General features: G+C 57.6%; 1 long non-coding RNA gene across 1 annotated transcript; it reads right to left on the reverse strand.

Annotated features, from left to right (window-relative positions):
- Positions 1 to 447: 447 nt before the first annotated feature.
- Positions 448 to 12530, reverse strand: LOC132415964 (uncharacterized). The gene is made up of 4 exons (XR_009517437.1): positions 12066 to 12530; positions 7389 to 7480; positions 6593 to 6829; positions 448 to 736 (listed from the first exon to the last, which is right to left on the reverse strand). It is a non-coding gene; the product is annotated as an uncharacterized lncRNA (long non-coding RNA).
- Positions 12531 to 13757: the final 1227 nt, after the last annotated feature.

Genomic DNA, 13757 nt, shown 5'->3' on the forward strand with positions numbered 1-13757 from the left:
CCGAGAAGCAGGCTCTCACCGGGCAAGGACTGACGTGGGGACCCTCAGAGGTGAGCGGAACCCCAAGGAGGCCTCACTGCTTTTCTCAGCTGGGTGGCGATGATGACAAAAGCCACCTTAGGGACAGAGATGCTGCCTGGAGGTGCTTCGGATGACGAGTTGCCTCAACGCCTCAAGACCCCATTCCCTGCTGCAGGGATGAAAGCCCGTCTCTGCCCCTCACCTCTTCTGGCTTCCTGGGGCCAGATGCCCCATCCGCCCCGGCCCCCCGCCGAAGCCAACTGAGGCCCTCCCCGCTCCACGCCACCGTCTCTGGGCCCTGCCTGCTGCCCTCCTGCCATCTGTCTTCACCACCCACCTCTGCCTGAGGGCCTGCCCTCTCCTCGACCTGCCACCCCTCACCCCCGTCTGCCACCACGACTGCCTGTTTCCAGCTGCAACCTCCTTGAGCCTGGGACAGAAACCCTAACCCGGTTAACTTCAGCGGTGATTCCAAAAGCAAAACGTTGCTGAGAAAAACACCAAGCTTCAGCTTCGTGTGTGCTGCTCCAATCCTCTCTCTGGACTGTCACCTTTCTTTAAAATGCTATGTAAGGGCTTCCCTGGTGGCGCAGTGGTTGAGAGTCCGCCTGCCGATGCGGGGAACACGGGTTCGTGCCCCGGTCCGGGAAGATCCCACATGCCGCGGAGTGGCTGGGCCCGTGAGCCATGGCCGCTGCACCTGCGCGTCCGGAGCCTGTGCTCCGCAACGGGAGAGGCCACATCAGTGAGAGGCCCGCGTACCGCAAAAAGAAAAGAAAAAATAATGCTATGTAAGAGGTTAGCTGATGCTGTACTCCCGCTGTTAACCCCTCATGCTGGTTCATACTGGCTATGGGACTATGCGTAGGGCCTGAAAGCAACCTGTTGTAAGAACTAATATTTCTCAGCCAGGGCCCAGAGAATCCTGCTGGGGAGGCTGTGACCTGGGTTCGCTGAAGCCAAGGCCAGGGCAACAGAATCCAGGAGGACCCCACAGACAGGGGGTCCCACCTGAGGGGCAGGGTTGGGACCGCCCATAAGCCAGGCCACCCTGGCTGATGAGAAGCACAGGGGACAGCGGGGACATGTGCGTGTCTCGGTCTCTCTGTGTCTCTCTGTGTACGTAGGTTTGCAAGCCCATGTCTGTGAGTCTGGCTGGGTGTCCGTGAATGTGAGTTCCCGTGGTTTGCCCGTGGATGTGTTTGTGTGTTTCTCTGTGTGTGCACCTGCAAGTGTCCATGTCTCTGTTCATTCAACAGCTGTCTAGTGTACCAGGTCCCGGGCCAGGTCCTGGACGGGTGGTGGAGGGCTCGGTCCCAGCCTCATCCCAGTCTGGTGAGAGGTGGGCGGTACACAAGGAATCACCCCTGAAACGCGTAGCTCAGTGGCGATGGGAAAGCCACGCCGTGAGGGCAGAGCGTGGGAGGCCAGAGCCCCTGAGACAGGGGACCAATGGGGACCCTCGATGTTCTAAGGAAGTGACATGAAAGTTGAGTGACACATGGGAGTCGGCCAGGTGGGTGAGAGAGGAAAGTGTTCCAGGTGGAGGGAAGAACATGTGCAAAAGCTGGGGCACAGAGGAGGGGTAAGGAGGCCAGGGTGGCAGGAGCAAAGACAGCTGAGGGGCGGTGGAGGGTGAAGGCAGGGGGTGGGGCAGGACCTGGACATAAAAGCTTGGAGGCCATGGTGACGCAGTGGGCTGGTCCTGAGAACCGAGAGAGGGCTCGGTTAGGAGAGGGGCCACCCTGTCTGCTAAGAGAAGAATGGGCTGCAGGGCGCCTGGGGCAGGGCCTGAGAAGCCATGTAGTGAGGAGGGTGGAAGGAGGAGGTGCAAAGCTTGGCGACGGGGGAAGTGTGCCAAGGTCCAGGAGGCTTCCTGTGTATGTGTGTGTGCGCACGTATGCATGTGTGCACGTGTGGGTGTGCACACGCCTGCCAGGGGCTGGGTCCTGGCCCTCAGTCCTCTCCCTCTCCCCTGCCAACCTAGCACCCATGTCCCCCACCGCCTCACCTCGGACATGACAGTGACGGTAAGAAGAGCTCAATGTTGCAACTGCATTTCCTCTCGAACCCAGAGCCACCAGAGATTAGCTGAGAGCCCCGCGTGCGCTAGGCGATAACAGCCCCACTCCCCTGTTTCCTAATCTCTGATTCATTTCCAGCTGATAGAAGGATGAGGGCCCATGGGGGACTAAGAAATGCCCCAGCGCGTCCTGCCAAGGCTGCGGCCGAGCTGCCTGCAGGGGCTCTGGACCGCAGAGCCTCAGGAAGATCAGGGTCGGGGGTGAGCTTGGAGGAGAGAGACAGGGCGGGGGAGGAAGGGGAGAGAGACAGAGAGAGAAGCAGGGAGACAGGGAGATGGAGACAGACAGCGGCAGACGCAGAGGAGCCGGGGTCAGGGTAGGGTGATGAGAAAGAGAGATAAGGAGAGAGAAACACGGAGAGCAAGACAGACAGACTGACAGATGTATAAATATAGGTAGAGAGGGGTTGGGAGTCCCGGGGGCTGCACGGACTTACGAAAGAGAGAGAAAAATAGAAGAGACTTAAGAGAGACAGAGAAAGAGAGAAGAGGTGACCCAAGATCAATAGAGATGCGGGTGTGGGCTGACCTGGCCTCCCAGGCACTGCCCATGCAGCCTGAACACAGTGGGTCAGAGCAGGGGGCTGGTCTTGCTGACTTGACTCCAGCTGGGAGCAGGGAGGCAGGGGCAACAGCTCCAGACCCCGCACCGCACACCCCGCCCCCCCACCAGAGCCTCTGGAGGAACACGGGGCTGTAGGCTGCATGGCTGTGGGGCTGATCGAGCCACAGTGCTCGCCAAAACGGGGGCTCAGCCAGGACAGAAGGGACAGAGGAGCGCCCCAGGGGTTACTTGTATCCTGCTGAGGTCTGGTGGGGCTGGAGTGAAGCTGGACAGTCCAGGTGGGGTGGGAGGGACTCAACTTAGAGGCAGGTGGCTGGGACCATGGCCGCCCTCCGGGCTGGGACTGGAGGGAACACATTCTCCCCTCAGCTCCCCTCCCAGGTCCAGCTCTCCTCTGGGGTCAGAGCCTGGGCTCACGCTCTGTGATGCTCGGAGGAGGGAAGGTGGGCTCCAGGAGCTATGGGGGCCCGGCCACCTCCCTCGCTCCCTGGACCCCACTCCAGGCGCCTCCCTAACAAGAGACGGAAGGACACAGACAGCTGCCCGCTTGAGCTGCATCCCTGCTGGGCAGGCTGCACAGGCTTCTGGGCTCAGGTCTTGGGGAGGAAGGGAGCTCCACAGAGCAGCCCAGCCAGGGGCGGGGGTCTTCCCAGACGGGAAGGGGCAGCAGGCCTCTGGGAAGGCCCTTCGTCAGTTCCTAGGAACCGCGTGAGCCAGGCAGCGTCTGGAGGTAATGAAGGGCAAGAAGCGAATCTCCAAGCCCTGGCAGACCTCATTCTGAGGGCAGAGCGGAGCCCTGGGAGATCCCCAGACAGGGGCCCTGTGGCCCCAGGGGCATCTTAGTAAGTCCCTTCTTCCCAGAGTCCCCCAGCCCTGACCCACGAAGGACAGCAGCAGGCTGCCTAGATGAGGTCCCCTGGCCCAGGCCTGCTCAGGAAGGCTCACCTCGCCCCCTCCTGGGGCAGGGCAGCCGCCCCTCTGATTTGCCATGCCTGCCCTGATGCCCTGACTGCTGCGACCACAGGAAGCGCTGCCCCAGCTCAGCACTTCCCTTTTCTGAAATCTGCCCCCAGCAGCCTGGTGGCCAGGGAAGGCAGACTTCCCGCTGCCCTCACCCTGGGCTCTTCCCACCGGTCACAAGTGGTTTGTTCCCGAGCTTCCCTGGGCAGAGGTGACCTTCTTGCCTCAACCACAGATCAGTTATTTATCAGAACAGGAAAGATGGCACCAGAGATATGTCCTCACCCCCTCCCAGGAGGGCCTGGCCTGCTCCAACGACCGCACGCCTGCTCCCCACATCACACGGGGCCTGTTCCCCACATCACACGGGAGTGTGTGGCTGGCGCGTGCAGGCTGCAGAGGGGAGGAAGCCAAGTAGAAGTCCTCGTGGGAAGACAGGGCAGGCCCAGATGAAGCTCTGTGTGCGAGCTGGGAACATTCCAGGCATCCGGGGTCCCTTGGGTCTGAGGAGACTCACTCTTCCTCCAGATGCACCCTCAGCCTGGGGCTGGTCCTGGGACTCCTCTGTCCCACTCACTGGGAATACCCTGGGGTCAGGGCCTCAGGCTGCTCCTCTACCCCTCCCTTCCATCACAGACAGGGCTCGGTGCCTGGGGATTCAGAACCCAGTTGTGAGAAAGGGAAGGAGAGGCTATCAGGGTTCCTCAACAGTGGCACTGTTGACACTTTAGGCTGGATAATTGATTCTGTGTCGTTGGGGGCTGTCCTGTGCATGGTAGAATATTAGCAGCATCCCCAGACTCTATCTACTAAATGCCAGTAACATTTCCCCACCAGCGCCACCAGTCACAACAATCAAAACTGTCTCCAGATACTGCCAAATACCTCGTGGGAGGACATAATTGTCCCAGGTTGATAACCAGTGATCTAGGTACCTGAGAAGGCCCTGGCTTCCATGGCTAGAATGTTCCAAGTCTCACTTGGCCTGTTTTACAGTTTTGTTCTAGAAGGTCACAGACTCAAAAGACAGTAATTTGTCAGAGTCTGGGGTTCTTGGGAGTTGCAGGGTGTGTTTGTCTGAGGGGTCTGTGCTATCGGGCCCCCTCTGGGGTTCTGGGCATCACTGTGTCACAGAACCTGGAGCCAGAAAGGGGAGCCCTGGGACTGGAAAGGGGATGGTGAAGGTGGGGAGTTTCATTCAAAGGAAGGCCAAGGAGATGTACTGGGGAGGGCATGAATTGAGTCACCTAGAGGCACTCAGCATCCTAGACCAGAAAGTTTGGGAAAAGCTACAGAGTCAGGCAGAACACAGGGCCATGATATGCGTCCTGGACTCCCCAAGGTGGTGTGCCAGAACTGACATCCTCGTGTAAAGCCCAGGGCTGAAAGGGTTGCCCCAAACAGAGAAGACTTGTAAAGCTGACCCGAGAAGTGAAGTTTTCCATCCTACTGGAACAATGGGTTGGGAGAAAGGAGTCACCTTTGAGAAGCCAAAACCCTAGCCAGAGCTATAAATAGGTGTGGAATTCAAATGTACAAAATCCAGGGGTTCTACAGCCTCAAGTCTAGAAATTAACATAAAAACCTATAAAGAACCATGAGAGAAACTTAATTCTACCCACTTTGTATGGACACTTCCACCCAGAGCAATTTCCACAGAAAAAACAATCCCTGGTGAAGATGAGCTCACAATAAAAAGAAATTATGAACGACCTGAAAAAGCAAGCCACTGCATCAGCAGGAGATCTTAGATGCAGATACTAGAACAATTTGAAAAAGACTACATTATAAAAATTTTTAATTATTAAGGAGATAGAAGAGGGAGTGGAAGACATAATACAAATATTATTTAAAAACAAAGAACAGATAGATTTCAAAGGAAATCAAATAGTCATCGCAGTATAAAATAAAATCTCAGTGGGTGGATTATATAGCAAATTAGTTGTGGTGGAAGAGAGGATTGGAAAACTGGAAAACACAGCTGAAGAAATTTCATGAAATGCAGCACAAAGACATAAAAACAAGGAAAAATAAGATACAAAGGCTCTTGGAGGATAAAATGAGATAGTCCAAGAAGGTCCAACATGCATATAATAGGAATTCCAGAAAGCGAAAACAGGAAATATTCAAGACCTAAAGGTTGAGAAATTTCCAGAATTAAAGAATGAGTCCTCACACTGAAGATGCACACTGAGTCCTAAGAAGGGTAAATAAAAAGAAATTCACATCATAGTAAAACTACAAAACATTAAAAACAAAAAGACGATCTTAAACGTACCAGTAAGAAATGAGGAATTACAAAGGAATGATGATTAGACTGACAACGACTTCTCCTCAGCAGCAATGGATACCAGAAGACTAGAGAATCATATATTCCAGGTGTTTAGGGAAATAACTTTCCACCAAGAATCCTATACCCCACTAAACTAGAGTGAAATAAAGAATTGGGACACAAGAAGTGGGTTCGAGGCAGGATCTGCGGTGAGAAGATAGTGTTCATGAGATCAGGAGTAGGACTGAGTGTCTTCAAAACTATCGTGGTTGGGGGGCAGAGTGGGGAGGTAGGCCACTCTGGCCTTTTGGAGAATGGCTTCACTTTTGATGGACACTTTAGACAGGAAAGTAGTGAAAGACAAGGTCAGAAACTGTTCCAGAAAAGAACAAAAGGAAGTAGTAAGAGAAGCCCTGCAAGCCAGCTCCGTGTCTGGTTTTGACAAGGTTTTGAGGGTGAGGTCAAAAGTGACACCTTTAGCCCTGGAACCATGCTGGCTTCTGGGCACAGCCACATCTCCACCTGACCTACTCTGTGTTCCACTCAGATGCTACCTCTTTTGCCCTGACCCCTCACCAGATGCAACGTCTCTCCTCCATGAACACCCTATGAACTATCTTAGATTATTTTTATCTGGATTTCTATGTTCTTTCCCTATGAGACACCCACCCCAGGATCAGTATAAACTCACCTGTGCTTCCCACACAAGTCTTCCATGGCTCCCTTTCCCTGGTGGGTGGCCAGGAAACATGCCTTGCTCACTCATCAGAAGCTGTCCATAGTCTCAGCCACACCTCAGATGCCCTTGGCCAGGGCAAGGCTGTAATGGAGCTGGAGCATCAGAATGCCTACGGCTACCCCAGGATCACTCTGAGAAGCTGCCCTCTCAGTGCCTGAGACATGGGGTCAAGGGGTCCTGTGGGTCAACCTGGAGCACAGAGGGCAATGGATCAGCCTTCTACTGCGGTGGAGTCAAGCTCTCATCACTTCCTGTTATTCCTGGCCTGTTGTCTGGGAAGACATGGAGGAAAAGTTCTAGGACTCCACAGATGAATCCTCAGAGGCAGGAATTCTCCACCCACTGTGAGGCCCAGCACAGCTTCCCCGACTGGCAACACAGGGCTAAGGACAGATACCCAGCCCCACTCAGATCCACGGACGAGACAGGTCCTCTGTGTGGGGGGTGTGGCCTGCATCTTGGAGTCACTGTTAACCTGGCTCCTGTCTGTTCCTCAAATACTCCAAACCTGTTCCTGCCACAGGGCATTTGCACTGGCTGTTCCCTCTGCCTGGTACACACTTCCCCCTTAGAGTCATTTTGTTGACTCCTTGTCATTCAAGTCTTGGCTCAAGTATCACCTCCCAGGGAGGTCACCTCTGACCCACTTAGTTAGCTAAAACCCCCCAGCCACTCTCATCTCCCTCATCACTCTGATGCGTGTCCTTCATGGTTTTTCTCAAAAGCTGAAATTACATCATTTCCTTACTTGTTTACTCTTTGATCATCGTGTCTTCCCAGAACGTCAGCTCTCCAAAGGCAGGGCTGAGCCCGTCTTGCTCACCACCATGTTTCCAGTGCCTGGCACAACACAGAGCACACAGTAGGTCAATGCTTTGGGGTGGGGGGAGTGACTTTGAAAACCCAGAGGGCACTGAGGGTGGACAATGCCAGCCACTGACTCCAAACCGCAGGCCCCCCTGATGACTCCCTACGCAACTGGGCTCACTCGGCCTCACCCTCCCAGCTGCTCCCTGGCCTGGGCCTTGGAGGCTGGACCTCACTGTCCTCACAGTCAGACCCTGGGCCTAAATAGCCCCAACTTCAAGTCATGGCACTGCTGTGAGACCCTGAGCAGATCTCTGGGCCTCAGCTTCCTTATCTGTAACATGGGTCTGCCCGGCAGGGGTCCTGGGAGGATGAATAGGGATAACGAGCAGATGCCTTCAGCATGGTTTGGTCCCTAATGGGTGCCCTGGCAGGGTGGGCCCTTGAGCCAGCTGGAAGGCCAGCAGCGCTCCCCAGAGGCTGGGCACAGGGCTCCCAACAGCCGTTGGTGGGTGACTAAGGCCCTTCCTTCCTGGGAGCTGCCAGCCCCACACTCGGGAAGAATGGCAGACGGGCACCCGCCTGGCACGGGAGACCACTTCCTATTTTCATCCTATCCTGACTATGAACATGACTCCTGCCAGAACAGGCCAGCCGGCCTCCACAAGGGCCAGAGCCTGAGGCTGGGAGATGGTGGCCTACTGCTGACTGGGATGAGGGCCGGAGTCCAACCAGACCCAGGCAGGGGGCTTCCTGAGAGAAGGGGTCCCTCACCCTCAGGACTCCCCAGTTCTGCATCCTCCCCTAGGCCTTCTACTGGGCAGGGGGCTGCTGGCAGGGAAGCCTAGTGGGCACTGACTGGAGCAGACAGTGGTGACTCTCAGCGGCCAGCTGTGCAACAAGAAACACTGCGCGAGCCGGGGCCCGACACTGGCTCCACCATTTGCTATCCTGTCGCCACCATACTGGGACCCAGCCAGGGAGGGAGTGGCAGCCTTGACACCACCACCACGCGTGACCTCTGGGAAGCTCCCCACGGGACTAGTGAAGACCCACTCCTCCTAGGGGCCCCCCTCACCCAGGCCCCACTGGCCTTCAGCACCCCACCCCCTCCACCCATCCACAAGCGGCCCAGGAGAGCCTTGGGCACTTTCCAGCAGAAGAATCCAGCTCCAGTGCTGGAATGTCAGGCAGACGCAGTGGGTCAGAGGTGTGAGAGGCCCTGCTCTTCAAGATGGGACCTCTGCTCCGACCAGCTCAGGCTCGGGGAACTGAGACTGGCCTGGCCACCGGGTCTGGGAAAGGCCTCATGCCCTGGAGCGGGTGGTGGGTCTTGGCCCAGGCCAGGGGTGACCCCTAGGGGCCAAGCCCCTTGTTCTGGGCTCGAGATGTCGGGACCCCTCCATTTGAATTCCCGTGTTCCAAGCCAGGAGGGCAGCAGGGTGGGGGCCCAGCCGGACACCCCAGATCTGCTATGAAGGGGTATGGGTAGAGTCAAAGGCCAGGGCCTCTTTGGGCCCACATATACCCCGGGGGGGTGGCAGAAGCAGTCCCAAGGAGGTGACAGCCCCCACCCTGAGGATGCAGGGAGTGTGGGGACATCCTCCAGCCTCAGGCCTCAGCAACCAGTCACCCACCCCTGAGTGCACCCAAAGCCCCCAGCAAGTCCTGGCCCTGCGGGAATTTCCCCTGGAAGCCCTGGCTTCCGCTCTGAATTTCTCCCATCAGGCATTCAGCCGAGGATACCCGGCCTCCCCTGAGCTCTGGCTTCTGCCAAGTGGAGGCTGAGGAACCTCAGAGACGGGGGAAGGGCTTTGTGGCCCCAGGGCTCCTGCAGGGTGACTTGGCTGGCACTGTGCCTGGTAGGGCGGGGCGTGTGGCAGGTGGGGCGGGGTCAATCGTGCTCTGTGTGTGTCTGTGTCATTGTGTGGTGTGTGGTGTCTGTGGGCCGTATCAATGTGCTCCGTGTGTCAGTGTATGCTGTGTGGGTCTGTGTGTGGTGTGGGGTCTGTGTGTGGTGTGTGGGGTCTGTGTATGGTGTGTGGTTCTGTGTGTGGTGTGTGATTGTGTGTGTGGTGTGTGGGATCTGTGTGTGGTGTGTGGGTCTGTGTGTGGTGTGGGGTCTGTGTGTGGCATGTGGTTCTGTGTGTGATTGTGTGTGTGGTGTGTGGGATCTGTGTGTGGTGTGTGGGTTTGTGTGTGGTGTGTGGGATCTGTGTGTGGTGTGTGGGTCTGTGTGGTGTGTGGTGTGGGGTCTGTGTGTGGTGTGGGGTCTGTGTGTGGTGTGGGGTCTGTGTGTGGTATGTGGGTCTGTGTGTGGTGTGTGGTTCTGTGTGTGGTGTGTGATTGTGTGTGTGGTGTGTGGGATCTGTGTGTGGTGTGTGGGTCTGTGTGTGGTGTGGTGTGTGGGTCTGTGTGTGGTGTGTGGGTCTGTGTGTGGTGTGTGGGATCTGTGTGTGGTGTGTGATTGTGTGTGTGGTGTGTGGGATCTGTGTGTGGTGTGTGGGTCTGTGTGTGGTGTGGTGTGTGGGTCTGTGTGTGGTGTGTGGGTCTGTGTGTGGTGTGTGGGATCTGTGTGTGGTGTGTGGGTCTGTATGCGGTTGGGGTCTGCGTGTGGTGTGTCAGTGTGTGTGTGGGTCTGTGTGTGGTGTGTGGGTCTGTGTGTGGCATGGGTACTGTGTGTGGTGTGTGGGTCTGTATGCGGTTGGGGTCTGTGTGTGGTGTGTCAGTGTGTGTGTGGTGTGTGGGTCTGTGTGTGGTGTGGGTACTGTGTGTGGTGTGTGGGTCTGTATGCGGTTGGGGTCTGCGTGTGGTGTGTCAGTGTGTGTGTGGTTCTGTGTGTGGTGTGTGATTGTGTGTGTGGTGTGTGGGTCTGTGTGTGGTGTGGGTACTGTGTGTGGTGTTGTGGATCTGTGTGTGGTGTGTGATTGTGCGTGTGGTGTGTCAGAGTGCGTGTGGTGTGTCAGTGTGTGTGTGGGTCTGTGTGTGGCATGTGGTTTGTGTGTGATTGTGCATGTGGTGTGTCAATGTGCGTGTGGTGTGTCAGTGTGTGTGTGGGTCTGTGTGTGGTGTGTGGTTTGTGTGTGGTTGTGTGTGTGGTGTGTGGGATCTGTGTGTGGCGTTGTGGGTCTGTGTGTGGTGTGTGGGATCTGTGTGTGGTGTGTGGGTCTGTGTGTGGTGTTGCGGGTCTGTGTGTGGTGTGTGGGATCTGTGTGTGGTGTGTGGGTCTGTGTGGTGTGTGATTGTGTGTGTGGTGTGTGGGATCTGTGTGTGGTGTGTGGGTCTGTGTGTGGTGTGGGTACTGTGTGTGGTGTTGTGGATCTGTGTGTGGTGTGTGATTGTGCGTGTGGTGTGTCAGTGTGCGTGTGGTGTGTCAGTGTGTGTGTGGGTCTGTGTGTGGCATGTGGTTTGTGTGTGATTGTGCGTGTGGTGTGTCAGTGTGCGTGTGGTGTGTCAGTGTGTGTGTGGGTCTGTGTGTGGTTTGTGTGTGGTTGTGTGTGTGGTGTGTGGGATCTGTGTGTGGTGTGTGGGATCTGTGTGTGGTGTGTGGGTCTGTGTGTGGTGTTGCGGGTCTGTGTGTGGTGTGTGGGTCTGTGTGCGGTGTGTGGGTCTGTGTGTGGTATGTGATTGTGTGTGTGGTATGTGATTGTGTGTGTGGTGTGTCAGTGTGCGTGTGGTGTGTCAGTGTGCGTGTGGGTCTGTGTGTGGTGTGTGGTTTGTGTGTGTTGTGTGCCTGTGTCCGAGAGGCTGACCATCAGACCAGCGGTGCGTGCAGCGTCTGCAGCTCCACAGGGAGCCTGTGGAGCCCCAGGAGCGGTCATTAGGAAGGACCTGGGTCCCCCTGTGCGGCCACGTCACAGGGGGTGCAGTGCAGGGTGCAGGCACCTCAGGAATATCTGCACCCACCCAGATGTTGCCCGAAGCCCCTGCGGCCCAGCGAGCCTGGGGCGCATTTCCCCTCTCTGGCCCTGACCCAGAGCCATGTGCCAACCAGACACCGGTGGAGAACTGTGTCTGCACTTACAGCAGGATTTCCCACCTGGTGCCCCGAAACTCCCTGCCTGAGGTTCAAGTCCAGCTCTGTCTCCTGAGTGTTCTCTGTGAGTCCCTCCCCTTTCTCAGGTTCAGCTCCCGGGGTCTGGGTGGGTGACCACGCACCAGCTTAGCTCATGGCGGGCGAAGAGGGGTCACCCAGCACATGCGACAACTACTGCTGTTGTGCCCCCACCTCCCCCTATCCAGGACCCCGTGGCTGGGTTGAGGCAGGCTGTTTCCACCTGACTGGTCCAGGTCCCAAGCAGAGAAGGAACTGGCGGGCAGAGCTGTGGTCCAGGGCATGGCCAGTGCAAGTGTGGGAGGTGGGATTCAGCTGCTATGGTGGAGCCTCCTGGGTCCCCCAGCCCTACCCCAGGCCACCCATTGACCTCAGGGCCTGCTGCCACCGCACCTACTAGCCTGGGCCAGCACAACCAGTCTTCCATCCCAGGCCTAGCCCATCCCTCCTGGCACCTGAGAATGCCCCAGGGAGGCAACCCTGGTGTCAGGCCCACCTGAGTCCACATCTGGGCATGCCCCTCCTCCCTGCCTCCCTGTCTCCCCACCTCCGTGCCCTCCTCACCTGCATCTCCCATCTTAGTGGGCGGCCCCTGGTCATCCTCCTTCTCTGTTCTCCTCTATCCACTTTCTTTCCTCCTCAGCCTCCCCTTTTCTTCCTCTCCTGGGGGGAAGTCTCATTGCTGGAGATCCTGGGCCATCGCCCCTCCCACTACTGCAGACCCAGACGGACCCAGGACAGAGGGCTGCTGGGCCCCATGGCCCCCTCAGAGCACCCATGTGGGGGAGGGGGTCCCCTCTTAGAAGCAGGAGCCAGTGTGGAGACACTCCAGGTGCCAAGAAAGGCAACCAGGTAGGGGTCATACGGTGAGTGCCCAGCAGGTTCTGTTGTCCTGGTCAGACCCTCTGGGGGCTGAGTGTATCTGCCTGGGAGCCCAGGACTCCCCAGATTGCATCCCAGGGTGGTTCAGGGGATAAGGCCCCCAGGGTTCACAGGGGATCTCAGTGGGACCATGGGCTAAACACCCCCAGGCTGGAGGAGGCTGGGCGGGTAGGACAGGGTGGCCAGAGCAGTGACACGCCCGGCTGAGCCAAAGGGGACCAGGCCCAGGTAACTCAGTAGGGGGTTCTGAGCAGCCTCTTCCTCATTCTCAGCTCAGGGCTGAGACACAGACCTGGGACACAGATTGGTCAGGGGGATGGCTGCAGGGAGGGGACCCTTTGGATGGGGAAGCCAGGGTCCCTCCATCCCCTAGAGGTTTATGGGAAGGTGCCCTGGCCATGGGGCCAACGTAGGCTACAAGCCATCCCTTGCTGCACTCCTTCCGGTCTTAGCCCCCTTCTCAGCCAGGACCATGCCGAGGGGAGGGGTCTTGAGCCTCAGGTCCCTGGCCTGATGCACAGCAGTTTTCAGGGGGCAGGGTAGGGGGATGCCTTAGTAGGCCTCAGATAGGAGATAGGAAGCCCAGAGTCCCTTCCCTGATGGCTGGACCTCAAAGGCCCCTGGGCCCCAGAAAGGAACCTTCGAATCCTTCATTCACACCCCTTGCCTTCTTGCGTATTCAGCTCCAAGGCCCAGCATCTTCCCCTGCCCGGCAGGGCCCCCTTGCAGAGCCGGCCGCCCGCCTGCCCCGGGCCAGCCGCTGACCGCAGCCCTGAGTGTGGAGTGAAGGGAAGAGGCTGGGCCGTGGAGACTGAGGGCCTCACACTCCCTCCCCTCACAGCCTGGGCTGGAGCCATGGGTCACCGCTCATCCACCCCAGAGACCAGGGCAAGGATTGGTGGAAATGCCGAGAGGTTCAGGGGTCACAGTGCATGGCTGGGTCGGAGGTCAGAGATTTGCTGACAGCAGGCTTGGAGGTATTGATCTGGTGGGGGAAGTGACAGAACTCTGTCCCCTGCCAAGGGCTATGGGCATGGGCTGGGGGTCAGCAAGCTGGACTCAGCAGAGCCCACCCCAGAGCAGGCTCCTGGGGGTGCGGGGCTGGGGGCTGCGGAGCCAGGTCCCTCGACAGGCAGGGGACCAGCTGTCATACCACAAGTGATTTCCGTTATCATCCTTGGGCGGATGGTCCAGCGTGCCTGGGTCTGCGTGGCCAGGGGGACAACAGGGACCTGGGCGGCTGCATGCTCCAGCACCCAAAGCCCTCACAGGTTTGAGACGACCGACCTGGGGGAGCTGGGAACTGAGGAATCAAGAAACCCAACATCCTCTTCAAGGGCACAGCAGGCTGAGGGTCGGGCTGGCTTCCTGGGG

Source organism: Delphinus delphis, chromosome 20 (genome assembly GCF_949987515.2).
Source record: "Delphinus delphis chromosome 20, mDelDel1.2, whole genome shotgun sequence".
NCBI lineage: Eukaryota > Metazoa > Chordata > Mammalia > Artiodactyla > Delphinidae > Delphinus > Delphinus delphis.